Genomic DNA, 14,733 nt, shown 5'->3' with positions numbered 1-14,733 from the left:
GGTGGTCGGCCATACAGATGAAAGCACCTTGTCCACTTCATCAGGAGGAAGAAGCTGGAACCGATTCCACAAAACCGGTTTGCCACAGGCCGCCTCTTGCTCACTAACTGTATCCACAGCATGCAGAGTAACACACCTAAGCTGATCAATTTTATCTGCAAAGTGCCTTGCCAAGGCCTCACAGGAGGCCTTAGAATGCTCCAGTGGTTCCGGAGCCACAGGACCAACCAGGCTCCGGACCACTTGGAACAGCCTCCTGGGACAGCACTCTGCAGACGCGATAGAGGCAGCATAATATTCCTTTTTTGCTGCCTTCACCGCCACGTGATAGGCTGAAGATACAGCTCTAGCCCGTGTCTGATCGTCTTTGGAGCGAGACTTCCACCACCGGCGTTATAGCCGTCTCACCTTCTGTTTCAGAGCTCGTAACCACGGATTGAACCATGGTGCAGTCCGAGCCCTGTTCAGGGGGAGAGGGCGTTTCGGAGCCACCTGATCTAATGCCCCAGTGATTGCGGCATTCCAACCACCACCAGGGTCTCGACCGAGTGGCCGTTGGCGTGCCCCAGAGAATCCCCAAGCGCGTTCAGGAATCCATTTGGATCCATAAGACACCTGGGGCGGACCATTTTAATAGGTCTTCCACCCCTGCGGAGGGGTTGTGGAACCGAGAAGTCCAACGTCACCAGATAGTGATCTGACCATGACAACGGGGTGGTGAATATACCCCTGACTTCCAGATCACTCCCTGCTTCTCCAGAAACAAACACAAGGTCTAGTGCATGACCGGCTACATGGGTGGGCCCAGTTAGAATATGGTGCAGCTCTCAGGAGGCCATGGTCTCCATGAAGTCCCGAGGTGCTCCTGTGAGGATGGCCTCCGAATGTACGTTGAAGTGCCCCAACACCAATAAGTTAGGGGACTGTACACACACATCAGAGACCACCTCAAGCACCTCGGCCAGGGAGTCAGTCATGCAGCGGGGTGGACGGTACACGAGCAGAATCCCCAGACTGCCCTTGGGGCCCAACCTCCAGTACATGCACTCAGCAACCTTGGTCTCCCAGAGAGGGGGTCTGGTGAAGACCAAGGACTCTCGGTAGATAACAGCCACTCCCCCTCCCCGATCCCCAGCCCTCGGCTGCTGTGCATACGAAAATCCAGCTGGACACATGGCTGCAAGGGTTGGAGCAGCAGCCTCGGCCAGCCAGGACTCCGTAATACATGCCAGGTCTGCACCCTCATCCAGGATCATGTCATGGATGAGGGAGGTTTTCTGGGTAACAGACCTGGCATTGCAGAGCAGCAAACGAAGGCCAGAAGATGGGGTCATGCCTCCCCCAACCATCCTTTGGCTCTGGACAGGCCCGGAGCAGGGGACAGATATTACACATCTCTCCCTTGTTCCCCTTACCTGGCATGGCCTGCCCCTAGCGCTCCGCCAGCGCCTGCCGCCCAGCCTCGGTATGTTCTGGCCCCCAACACTCCCCCCACTGCCTCCATCAGGTGGACACATGCCCCCTCGCTCCCACCTATCAGGCAGGCTACCCACCCCTAAAAACACAACAAAATCCCCCAGAAAAAAACAAAACAAAAAAAAAACAGTTAAAAATCCCCTTAAAAATAATGCCAGGCAGGAGTCCACAGGGAAGGCCTGGTGGTGGTGGTGGTGGCAGCAGGCCCGGCAGCAGCAGGCACGCCTCTTCCCCAGTGGTGGTGGTGGTGGCTTCTCCTGCAAGCCCTGGCTCTCCCAGGCCACCTCAGCCAGCCAGCTTATGTATTTTATTCCTATGGATATGTAGATACTTTATTGCACATAGCCAAGGTTACTACAATAATATTAAAAAGTATCCAGTCTTCTTGGTAACTATAGAAGCCTTGTACTCTCTCTCCTCAGCCTATACCATTTGCAACTAGCTGGCATGAAGTTTGTGTTCAGATGTGTATGTGCCTGATTTTGTGTGTATTTGGTATCGATTTTTCTGCCTTGTTTTCAGTGGATAAACTAGGCTTCCCCAACCTGGTGTCTTTCAGATGTGTTGGACTACATCATCCCCAGCCTTTCTAAGTGTACAGGTTTTTGTTCGGCGTGTTTTAAATACTCTCTCTAGGTTAAGCCCCGAGTAACCCTCCCCCATTACGTTTCCTAGATTACAGTCTCCATTAGGAGTGGGCGGCAATGTTGCAAATCCCCTGTACTGAGTCAAAAGGTGCCACTCTGGAACTCTGGATTAGTGTTACCAGGTACCTTTGCCTTGTTGTTGGTTATTCGTTCAGTCGCTTCTGACTCTTCGTGACTTCATGGACCAGCCCACGCCAGAGCTTCCTGTCAGCCGTCTCTACCCCCAGCTCCCCCAAGGTCGAGTCCGTCACCTCCAGAATATCATCCATCCATCTTGCCCTTGGTCAGCCCCTCTTCCTTTTGCCTTCCACTCTCCCTAGCATCAGCATCTTCTCCAGGGTATCCTTCTCATTATGTGGCCAACGTACTTCAGTTTTGCCTTTAATATCATTCCCTCAAGTGAGCAGTCTGGCTTTATTTCCTGGAGTATGGACTGGTTTGATCTTCTTGCAGTCCAAGGCACTCTCAGAATTTTCCTCCAGCACCACAGTTCAAAAGCATCTATCTTCCTTCGCTCAGCCTTCCTTATGGTCCAGCTCTCGCAGCCCTAGGTTACTACGGGGAATACCATTGCTTTAACTATGCAGACCTTTTTTGTCAGTATGATGTCTCTGCTCTTAGCTATTTTATCAAGATTTGTTATTGCTCTCCTCCCAAGAAGTAAACGTCTTCTGATTTCCTGGCTGCAGTCAGCATCTGCAGTAATCTTTGTGCCTAGAAATACAAAGTCTGTCACTGCCTCCACGTTTTCTCCCTCTGTTTGCCAGTTATTAATCAAGATGGTTGCTATAATCTTGGGTTTTTTGAGGTTTTACTGCAACCCTGCTTGTGCACTTTCTTCTTTCACCTTCGTCATGAGGTTCCTCAGCTCCTCCTTGCTTTCAGCCATCAAAGTGGTATCACCTGCATATCTGAGATTGTTAATGTTTCTCCCAGCGATTTTAACTCCAGCCTTGGCTTCATCAAGCCCAGCACATCACATGATGTGTTCTGTGTACAGGTTGAATAGGTAGGGCCCTGCCATACTCCTTTCCCAATCTTAAACCAGTCCGTTGTTCCGTGGTCTGTTCTTACCGTTGCTACTTGGTCGTTATACAGATTCCTCAGGAGGCAGACAAGATGACTTGGTATCCCCATACCACCAAGAACTTGCCACAGTTTCTTATGATCCACACAGTCAAAGGCTTTAGAATAGTCAATAAAACAGAAATAGATGTTTTTCTGAAACTCCCTGGCTTTCTCCATTATCCAGCGGATATTGGCAATTTGGTCTCTAGTTCCTCTGCCTTTTCGAAACCCAGCTTGTACATCTGGCAATTCTCGTTCCATGAATTGCTGGAGTCTACCTTGCAAGATCTTGAGCATTACCTTACTGGCATGTGAAATAAGTGCCACTGTTCAATAGTTTGAACATTCTTTGGTGCTTCCCTTGTTTGGTATGGGGATATAAGTTGATTTTTTCCAATCTGGTGGCCATTCTTGTGTTTTCCAAATTTGCTGGCATATGGCATGCATCACCTTGACAGCATCATCTTGCAAGATTTTAAATAGTTCAGCTGGGATACCATCGTCTCATGCTGCCTTGTTATTAGCAATGCTTCTTAAGGCCCATTCAACCTCACTCTTCAGGATGTGAGCCTCACTCTTCAGTGAGGCTCTAACTCACTGACCACACCATCAAATCTATCCCCGATATTATTATTATCCTTCCTATACAGATCTTCCGTATATTCTTGCCACCTTTTCTTGATCTCTTCTGCTTCTGTTAGATCCTTGCCATCTTTGTTTTTGATCATACCCATTTTTGCCTGGAATTTACCTCTGATGTTTCTAATTTTCTGGAAGAGGTCTCTTGTCCTTCCTATTCTATTATCTTCTTCCACTTCTGCGCATTGCTTGTTTAAAAATAATTCCTTATCTCTTCTGGCTAACCTCTGGAATTTTGCATTTAATTGGGCATATCTCCCCCTATCACTGTTGCCTTTTGCTTTCCTTCTTTCTTGGGCTGCTTCCAGTGTCTCTGCAGACAGCCATCTTGCCTTCTTGGTTTTCTTTTTCTTTGGGACGTTTTTTGTTGCCACCTCCTGAACAATGTTGCAAACTACTGTCCATAGTTCTTCCGGGACCCTATCTACTAAATCTAGTCCCTTAAATCTGTTCTTCACCTCCACTGCATATTCATTAGGAATATTAGTGAGCTCATATCTCTCTGTGGGTCTTCCCTATTCTCAGTCTGATTCTAAATTGTGCAATAAGAAGTTTGTGATCTGAACTACAGTCAGCTCCAGGTCTTGTTTTTACCGACTGCATAGATGTCCGCCACCTTTGGCTACAAAGGATGTAGTCAATCTGATTTCGGTGTCGACCGTCTGGTGAAGTTCCATGTATAAAGTCGTCTCTTAGGTTGTTGGAAGGGAGTGTTTGTTATGCACAGTGAGTTGTCTTGGCAAAAGTCTGTCAGCCTATGTCCTGCTTCATTTTGTTCTCCCAGACCATGCTTGCCTGTAATTCCAGGTGCCGTTTGACTACCCTTCTTAGCATTCCAGTCTCCTGTAATGAAAATAACATCTTTGCCTACCCAGATAGAAATGTGCACTAAAGTTGTGCTTTAGGTTCTGACATGAAATCTCATCTGGTCAGCCTAGCCAGTAAGAGTCATGGTAGGACAGAATCTGCGTTGGAATCATGTTGGCCCCACTCAGTTTGTGTGAGGTGGCTCTGAAAGCAGTTTGTGTAGGTTGTGCTTTCTACGTTGGTAGTGCTTAATTTCTTAAATGAGGTGCCAATGTTGAAGCTGCAGATCACATCCTCCAATTTGAAAGTCTCGCTTCCTAACACCAGATGTGTTAGGATTGGTTTGTGGTTACTCAGTGTAAAGGGGGTCTCCCTTTGCACATGCTCTGAGGCTTATCACTTCTATGATCTGCATCCGGTTCCTACACAGGCTCTCCTCAGCCTGATGTTGTTTTGGAAAGTAATTGCTGGGCCATCTCAGAATGAAGGAATTGAGGCTTCTGTGCACGGAGGAAGGGAATCTGTGAGTTCCCAAGTCAGCTAATAATGATCCTTCATTGGAATGAAGCAAAGCATTCATTATCTCCAAATAATGGAACACTGTCCAAGGTGTACCCTGCAGCTATAGAAGCTTATGTGAACAAGAGTGGGTGAAGGCAGAGGATTATTTAAAGGAACTTGGGAGGTGTAGTTTGCTTCCAGATTTAGCCTTTGAAAGTCAACAAAGCAACCGCATGATAGCATCAAAACCACAAATTCAGGGGAAAAGAGGTACACTGGGGGGATAGAAGCATTGGAGGGGATGGATCGGCCTTCCCCAATCTGGTGCCCTCCAGATACTTTAGATTCCAACTCCCAGCATTTTTTACCATTGGCCATGCTGGCTGGGGCCAATGGGAGCTGACGTCCAAAACATCTGGAGGGCACCAGGTTGGGGAAGGCCAGAATAGATCTGTGCATGGCCTTGCCATCTGGCTACCCTGAACTGGACTGTGGAAATCAACCTTACATTCCCAGAAGTTGATCTACGGCTCCCATCATCGCTGGCCAGTGGCCATGCTGGCTGGGAACAATGGGAGCTGTAGTCCTACATCATCTAGGAACCCAAGGTTAGGGAAGGCTGGACTGTAAACACTCAGAACTAGGGATGCCAGGTTGCAATGAAGAAAATGTGAAGATGCCTTTTGCATTTTCCAGTGCAGAAGATGGGTAGTCACAGCTTCTCTTGTCTGTCCTTTTCCCAATCCTGCTGTCTCCTACATCATTTGCTTGTGGAACACCTGGAGTTTCTGCTTGGTACGACAGATAGCAAGGAATGGGTGGGAGAAGCTCGGGCAACCTCCCACTTAGACTGTTGCAATGTCTTCTACATGTGGTTGCCTTTAAAACTGGTTCAGAAACTGTAGCTAATCCAGAATAGGGCTGTCAAATTTTTTACTGAGACTGGAGGGTTTGACCACATGCTGCCTGTGCTTTGCGAGCTACTCTGGCTCCCGGTCCACTTCTGGCACACTTTAAATTGCTAATATTAACTTTTAATCAGTGCCTTTTACAGCTTGGAAGCAGGGCCAGATCTACGTGGCAACGGAATGCGAAGCGCTTTCGTGTTTAATGTGGATTTTCATGAAAGCGGCTTTGGTCCATCAGGGACACACATAGCCAGAAATGCGGAGTATGCAGTACCTTAAAACACACTTTCACAGGTTACACTGCTCGTCAATCCTCCTTACTTTGGGGTCATGTGGACGGAGTTCTGCCACTTGCACTGAACGTCATCCAACACGTAGACACTGCTGAGCAAATGAAAGGCTTGTTCCCTGCCCCCGTCCACACTCCCTTGCTCAGAGAAGTTTGGAAGCACTGAATTAAGCTCCTGTAGTTTAACCCCACACCTCTCCCCTCTCATCCACCATTGCGATATTGTGAAAGATTAAAGATTAAAACTCTGCTTTTATGAATGGAGAAAACAGGCTGCATTCTATGAATGGGTCAAGCCGCTATCCTGACACATCTGAATTGCGAGACTGCGCCTTTAGGAAGGGAGAAAACAGGCTGCATTATATGAATGAGTCAAGCCGCTAAACAGCAGCTCCTTATGGCCACCCATTTGGCTTGCATTCTTCCCTCGTCTCCTTACATCTGAGTAGAACTAGCAGGCTATTCTCCCAACCTCTCTCCCCCAACCCCTCCTGGCTGCACTCTGTGAATGAGTCAAGCCTCTAATGGGAAAGCACCTTGGGGGGCTGGGGGAGGCTCCCATTTTCTCAATGGGAAAAAGACACTGCAGAGGTGGTGGGGAGGGCAGACTGCTCAAGGAGGCAGTGGGGAGAGCAGGCCGCAGCAGCTTCTTACAGCTAGGGATGTCAGAGAATTCCGCCACGAATCTTGGTGAGGCCGAATGTCATTCAGCCCCTCAAAATCCGTGGTGGAACGCAGCCCCCCCCCCAACCCACGAAAGGCGCACGAAACAGAGCACTTACCTGCTGCCATCCGCGCTGACTTGCGAATGGCGGCCGCCCTGCGGCCACCATTCACTTCATCATAGCCGTGATAGGCTATGTAAATACATAGCCTATCACGGCTAATGCAGGGATGCCTTTTGCGTCCCTGTGGAGGCCGTGATAGGCTACGTAAGTATTTACATAGCCTATCACAGCAAGCCAAAAAAACAACAACCAGCACACGCAAATGGCGGCGGCTACGGCGGCCGCCATTTGCGTTCCCTACTTTTAGCCATTTTAGCCTACGTAAATATTTACGTAGGCTATTACGGCGAAAACAAGGGGAATGCAAATAGCGTAGTGGGCACTATTTGCGTTTAGTTTTTTTTCGCCATAATAGCCTACGTAAATATTTACGTAGGCTAAAGGGGGGGGGGAGGAACACAAATGGCGCCCACTACACTATTTGCGTTCCCCTTGTTTTTCGCCGTAATAGCCTACGTAAATATTTACGTAGGCTAAAACAGCTAAAAATAGGGAACACAAATGGCGGCCACCGTAGCCGCCGCCATTTGCGTGCGCTGGTTGGGGGGGGGCTTGCTGTGATAGGCTACGTAAATACTTACGTAGCCTATCATGGCAGCTTCTCAGGATGCAAATGGCAGCCGCTATGGCAGAGGAGCTGGCCCAGGGAGGATTCCGGGGGGAGGTACGGAGCGCCTCCCCCCCACCGCGAATCCAAGCTCCGCAAAGGTAAGTGACTTTCGTACATCCCTACTTACAGCACCTTTTCACCACCCCTTTAACTCACTTTCTCACCACTCCTCCCTACATCTCAGCAGACCCAGCAGGCTATTCTTCCAACCCCTCTTGCCCGACCAGGCACAAGCACACCCCTAGGCACGCCCAGCATGCAGGATCTAATTCGGGTGAATGGGGCACAGTACAGCTGAAGTGTGCAGGAGCCACATTTAAAGTAAAATACACACTAGAACAACTTTCAGAAAATGTGTGTTTTAGAGGGGGAAGCTGAAGGGTGGCCACAGCATCATGTGTCCCGAATGACCTTGAAGTGCTTTCCTGCTGCAGTAAATCACAGGTGCAGATTTACTCCAGGTTATCTGAAAGCTCACCTTCTTCTGTGTATGCCTACCCAGCCCTTAAGATCCTCTTCAGAGGCCCTGCATAAGTAAACTCAATAAGTAAATAAAATACCCCAACTCCTCCTGTATCAGATATTTTAAAGGCAAGTGCATATTTTCTGGGTTGCAAACTTACGCAGAACAGATCATATTGCCCTTTGGTTGACACTGCACCGGCTACAAGGCACTCTACTATAGTCCCTATCCCAGCTTTTGTTCTGGAAAGACTGAATCCAGTAGATTAGAACAGCAAGCCAAATGCCTGCTACTTGCTCACGGCAACCTTTTTGCTGCTTGCTCACAGTCAGAAATGCCCCGAGTGGCTCGTGTTTCCAAGCAGGAGCTCCCAGGAAGCGGCATTCTCCAGGCACTCAAGAGTGGCCCCCATGGAGCATTGGCCACTGTGGGTGTTTCTTTACCATCTCCATATGTAATTTGGAATGCTCAAAGGCAGCCTCAAGTATCTTTCCAGGAACTAAAGACTGGGACCATAGCCCAGGGGTAGAGCTCATACCTTCTGTGGGGAATGTCCCAGGTTCAATCCCCAGTATCTCCAGGTAGGGCTGAGAAAGGCACTTGTCTGGAGAGCGGCTACCAGTAAGTCAGTAGAGACAATACTGAGCTAGATGGATAAATAGTCTGCCCTGGTATAGGCAGCTTCCTGTGTTCCTGACTATGCAAGCAGGCTGTTTTCCCCTCTGAATATTAGCAATGGGATTTCCTAAGTGGAAAACTTTGCAGGGCTGGAGTGCTTCCATGAGATCTCAATTAGGGTGTCCAGGTGAAAAAGAGGAGAGGGGTCCTGGATCTTTAATAGTTGCTTGACAATTTAATTGTATGACAAGCCACACCAGCTGAAATCCCACCTTCTACAGAACTATAGAAGACGCAGGAGTCCTGTCCTCTTTTCCATCTGGCCATCACATGGGTGGACTTAGAAATAGTTATCTTGATCACGCTTGTCTTTTCAGAGTTGTCCTGTGTATTTTTAGAGCAAAAGTAGGCAACACGGTACCTTCCAAATCTTGTAGACTATAACTCCCATCATCCATGGCTATTGGCCATGCTGGCTGTGGCTGATGGGAGTTGTAGTCCAATGCAGCTGGAGGGTGCTAAGTTGCCTACCCATGGTGTAGAAGCACATTAAAGAGTCAGAATCTCGAGTATTTTCCTGGCTCATCAGAAAGCAGAATTGCAACTAGTGTGTCTCATTTCTGCACTTGATGTGCCATCTGTTTTCTTTCTCCCATCCAAATGGGTTCATGTTTCATACAGGGCATTGAAACGCCCGTCCCTCCTTTGCTGAGATTCAGTTTTGTACAAACGAATTGCAGGAATCCCAAACCAACGTTGATATATAAAAAGTTTCAGAACCCCTGCAAGCTTCAAGTCAGCATGTGGGAATGTTTAAGGAGGGAGAGAAGTGAGGCTTTCTGCCTTGTAATTAGGCTGGCTGAGACTCAAGGCCTATCTTTAAAAAAAAAAAATGCCTCTCCTAATCACCAGGAGGCCACAATGGCTGGGTGGGTCAGTGGAAGGGATCCCTCTCCCCAATTTTGCCTCCAAGCCCCTTACAGCAGATTTGAGGAATGTGGGTTTCATGTCACACTCTGCAATCTTATGTGCATACTTGTTGTATGACCCATTGAAGTAAGTGGAGTTAACTTCTGAGTAGGCCTGCAGGAGACTGGAGCCGTTAAGAGGTTTAGGAAACTATTGGATGGGGTGAAAACAATCTGATTTAAAGGGAACTGTGATCCAGAGCAGAGATCCCTTTACAGCCAACAAAGTTCTTCCATGTCCAAGATCCTGAGTGAGAAGGTGCTTCCTATTACAAAACTGGGAGGGGGGATAACTTTTCTTCCTGGTGGACCCCTTTCCCTAGGAAAAGAATTTCTGACAGGCTGCCACCGGTCAGGATGAACCTCCTGACACACCATAGTCTGTCCAGCTGCTTGGGGAGTTCCTGAGCCCTCTTGCCAAGGACCCCTTCCTTCAGCCCAGGCCTGGGGAAAAAAACATAACAAAACCTTAAAAAAAAATTAAAAATTCTAAAACACAAGCAGTAGCTTTGTAACCATGCAGTCTTTCACACTGGAAAGAGTTCAGTGAGAAATCCCTTTTAAACAATATAGCAATCGTCCAAATATGAAAAGGAGTTTATTTAAGAAAAGAAAGAGGGGGAAATGGGGGTGGGAGGGAACTGGGGAAGGCAACCATCACACACATACACAGAATTCCAAATAAAATCAAAAAGTCAGTCTTAACTGATCTAGTCATATTAGCTACTTGAGTAGAGTCTTCAGTCCCAGAGACTATGCAGAGTTTATTGTGGAGGATCTGGCTTCCAGTTAGACGGTAAATGGAAGTTCTAGAAGGACTGACCAAATCTTTCTTTTTATGGGGATTCAGTTCAGTAACAGCCAGCCCCTTTGCAGAGACTCATGGTTGGTCTGTCAAATAATATTATAGGCTCTGTTTCTGAGGTCAGTGACCTAGCCAGCAAATCAGAAAATTATTTAGTGGCTGTTCCCACCTTATTAATGACTGAAAACTTACATATCAAAAGCCCAAGGTGGAATTAGCCTATTCAAAGAAAGGGATTAAGGTTTAGGTCACATTTTGTAGGACAACAAAGTGAGATAAGGCTAGTTAAGGCTGTCTTTACATGAGCAACTTATTGCATGCTCGTGATTGGTCACTCACGGAATTTTTCAGGTCCTTTACATGACATCTTCAACCTCTAGGACGCCTTGCTCACATTTTCCCCTTTATTGTGCTTTCAAAAAGATCAGCATAAGCTAGTAATAAAAGTTAATGGTGCCATATCGGCAGTGTGTAATGCTGGCTTAACCGAGGAAGGACTTTCCTTGATTCAAACATGCTGCTCTTGATCGCTGATTGGAGGGAGAAGAGGGCAAAATGCCTCCCTGCAACAAAGGGAGATAGATCTGATCCCCCACCCTACCAAGCTCAGCATCAATGTCCTCTGTTGATTCAGAGCACCCCATTACATTAAGTGGGGTTTACTCCCAAGTAAATGTGCCGAGAGTTGCAGATTTACAGTGTGATATTATGTCTACTCAGAAGTAAGTCCCATTGACTTCAATGGGGCTTACTCCCAAGTAACTGTGCCTAGGGCTGTGGAGAAACAGTACAGCTCAAGTTAAGGATGGAAACAAGACTCCCCCCCCCCCAGCTCCTTTGCACACATGCCAGGGAGGGAGGGAGTCTCTCCCTTGATTCAAACCACATGTCTGATGTGTAAAGAAGCCCATCCTAATCCCACCCTAGTCCCACAAAGAAAGCAAAAGCAGAAAGCCTTGGAAAGGATCGGGGGGGGGGGGTTGCTTAATGTAGATACACCCTAAAACTATTCAGGTTGCCTGGCAGGGTGCCAGCTGACCAGATGCTGTAGGTGGCACTTTGGATCTATATCAGTAATAACGGTTTGTCACACTTCTGGACGTGGTTTCCATTGTACAGTCAATGTGCCTCAATTCACAGAATTTTACAGGATGTGTGGGGCTGCCTTTGAAAACGGTCTGGAAACTTCAGCTGGTCCAAAATAGGGCAGCAAGATTGTTAACAGGGACTGGCCTGCGAGCTCATATTACGCCAGTACTTTTCCAGCTGCACTGGCTGCCAGTCCATTTCCGGGCCCGATTCAAAGTGCTGGTGTTAACATTCAAAGCCCTTAACGGCTTGGGGCCAGGTTACCTGAAGGATCGCCTCCTCCTATACGTGCCTGCCTGGACCTTAAGATCATCGTCAGCAGCCCTTCTCCGTGAGCCCCTGCCAAAGGAAGTGAGGCAGGTGGCTACTAGGAGGAGGGCTTTTTCTGCTGTGGCACCCCAGCTCTGGAATGAGCTCCCTAGTGAGGTTCGCCTGGCACCTACATTGTATTCCTTTCGGCGCCAGGTGAAGACCTTTTTATTTTCCCAGGCATTTTAGCTTTCTAAATTTTTAGCTTTGCTATTTTAAATCTGTATTTTAAACTCCTGCTCTGCTGCTAGGTTTTATTGTGGTTGTATTGTTATATTGTGGTTTTAATGTTCTATATATTTTAAGTTGTTTTATTGTGTGCTGTTTGGTTTTAATTTTTTGTGAACCACCCAGAGAGCTTTGGCTATTGGGCGGTATAGAAATGAAATGAAAAATAAATAAATAAATAAATGTTCAGATATTATCACCTTCCAAACACTCCCAGCTGGCTGAGGAATGTTGTGGGTTGTAGGACTTTTCTGTCTAAACATGCATAGGATTGCACCCTTAGGAAGAAAAGATGGAAAAGGTGCATAGTGTCTTTTGATCAGCAGTGCTAGGAGCCTTCAGTTTGGAAGCACCCATAGATGTATGCTGAGCATAATCCAACCAAAGTTAAGCACGTCTAAGTCATTGATTACCATGAGAGAGTTAAGCATGGAGGAATCCATTCTGAATTATTACCATTTCTTAAACAGTGACAGCTAAAAATTGTCATGACTTGACTAGAAATCTTATACACAGTTATTGGGAACAAGCTCGATAGAATGTAGTGATGGGCCTTATGTCCCAGTAAATATAAACAGAATAAATATAAATAGAATAGAAAAATATGAAATAGAATAGAATATGAATAGAATAGTAAATATGAATAGAATAGAACAGAAAAGACTGAAATCAATAGAGCAAGCTAGACTGCTACTAAATTCAGTCCCATTACTTTCAGTGGGGCTTAATGACTAGATTTGGCTAGACTGGGGCACTGTCCTCCTAAGAACAGTTGGCATTACAAAAGGCAACCACCCTGAGCATGTTAGAAGTAGCTACAAATAGCTGTGTTCCCACTGTAAGAAACTGACTGCCCAGTCCTCTGCAAGTTTACTCAGAAGCAAGACCCACTGTATTCAGTGGGCCTGTATTCAAAGATAAGGATTTCAAAGGATGCCTAGGATTTTACCCTTAATAAGGAGCTGAGCCAGGAGCACAGCTTCTCTATGTCTCAATTAACAGGTAAAAATAAGTCCTGTGCAAACCAGAAATGTTCTAACCAATCAGAAATTGGAAAATCCGTGTTCCGGCTGAAGGTAAAGAAGAGGTTAATTGGACATTCTGTCCACAGAATCCAGTTAGAATTGTCAAGATGCCAATGAAAGCATTCTATTAGCAGATGGCACATCCCACCGGTTTCCCAAAGCCACGGGCTGCAATATTTAGCTGATAATAACAACGTTGTTGTCCCAAGGCTTTCAGCGCAGCTCACAATTTCATGCCACCATCCAACAAAACAGCTGAAAACAAGGAGCAAGATGTTAAAGCAACGCCACAAAGTAGTTCGCCACGGAGGCTTCAAAGAGCAGAACCTCACTTGCTATTATCCCGGATTGAAATAACCTTGTTTTGTGGGAAACCTGCAGCCCTGGCAGGCAAAGAGAGAACGCCTGGCCAGGGCAGGCAATTGGCGTGTGCAAGTGTGACCAAGATGGAAGCCGCCTTTTTATTCCAGGGAACTGTTTTAGAACAAGCAGCCGCACATGGGCACTTGACAGGGGAAGAGAGAGGCAAACCCAGTAAATTACAGAGCCCTGCACTGCACTGAATCCCTGCTCTTAAGCGTAACCAGAAACATAATGATGGGCCTGCCTCAGAGGAACGTTAAACAGGGGTTGTGAACCAATAGGCGTTTAGTGGAACATCATCCGAGAAGTCCCACATGGCAAAGCAAGGAATAGCCAGGTATGTGAGATTTGGGTGAATTTCTATTAAATGCTGATAGCATGTCAGAAAGGGAGGTATACAGACAGTGTGGTGATCGTATTGTTCAACTTCTCTTATTTATTTTTCCTGAGTGAAATGAAGATTAGCAGGCGCATTGCAGTGACCGCGCGATTAATGTAAATTGACCCAGTGAGAGATAATATCTAAATATGTGAAAGCGCAGGCATCAGTCCCTACTAGGTGAGGCTCTACAAATCCTTCTCTCTAGGGCAGGGGGGGGGGAGTATGTGGCTTTCCAGTTGTTGTTGGACTGCAACTCCCATCATCCCTCACTGTTGGCTGTGATGGCCAGTGGGAGTTGGAGTCCAACAATATCTGTAAGGCCACACGCTCCCCGCCTCTGCTGTAGGGCCCTATTTGCCTTGCCTGTAATTGTGCCCCTGCGGGAGCGGCTGCATTCATCAGGAACTTCCTTCAGCAGGGTAACATGGCTCGAGTAGACCCAGTCCCAATATTGCACAGCTCCATATGCAATCAGCAAAGGAACAATTGCACGCAAATGATTGCACCTCACCATGTGGATCTGGTGGATCTTTTTGAGTATTGGCCAGCAAGCTGATGCAAAGTGACCCAGCGAAACATGCTGGCGCTGCGTCAGTGCCTTTACTGTCTTCTTGAAAGGGAAGCCAAACTAAGAAGCGATGAGAGGCCACCATGACCCCTGCTGATTCACTGCAGTGAGTGCAAACAGCTGTGACTTTGCCCTAAGATTGCCTTTGCATGAGTGAAGCTGGGCGGGAGGTATAAAACTAT

Source organism: Heloderma suspectum, chromosome 1 (genome assembly GCF_057233095.1).
Source record: "Heloderma suspectum isolate Gila_16-S chromosome 1, 16-S_ref, whole genome shotgun sequence".
Taxonomy (NCBI): Eukaryota; Metazoa; Chordata; class Lepidosauria; order Squamata; family Helodermatidae; genus Heloderma; species Heloderma suspectum.
Note: the sequence above shows the minus strand (reverse complement) of the source record.